Source organism: Penaeus monodon, chromosome 20, assembly GCF_015228065.2.
Source record: "Penaeus monodon isolate SGIC_2016 chromosome 20, NSTDA_Pmon_1, whole genome shotgun sequence".
Lineage (NCBI taxonomy): Eukaryota > Metazoa > Arthropoda > Malacostraca > Decapoda > Penaeidae > Penaeus > Penaeus monodon.
The window spans coordinates 35,670,307-35,670,512 of record NC_051405.1 but is presented as its reverse complement, the minus strand read 5'-3'; positions in this window follow the sequence as shown (position 1 = coordinate 35,670,512).

The window sequence follows — 206 nt, the reverse complement described above, 5'->3', positions numbered from 1 at the left end:
TCCACCGTATCCAAACACTTAACACTGACCCAAAAAGATGTGAACGAAGGGAAAGCATCTCCAAACATCTAATATTGACCCGAAAAGATGTGAACGAAGGAGGAACATCCTCCTGACACTTGTTCGGGAAGAGCAAGGGATAGAAAAGTTGTTCAAACTCAGGCTTCCCGGTGAGCCTGAGGACTATTTGAGGATTTAGGGCTAGC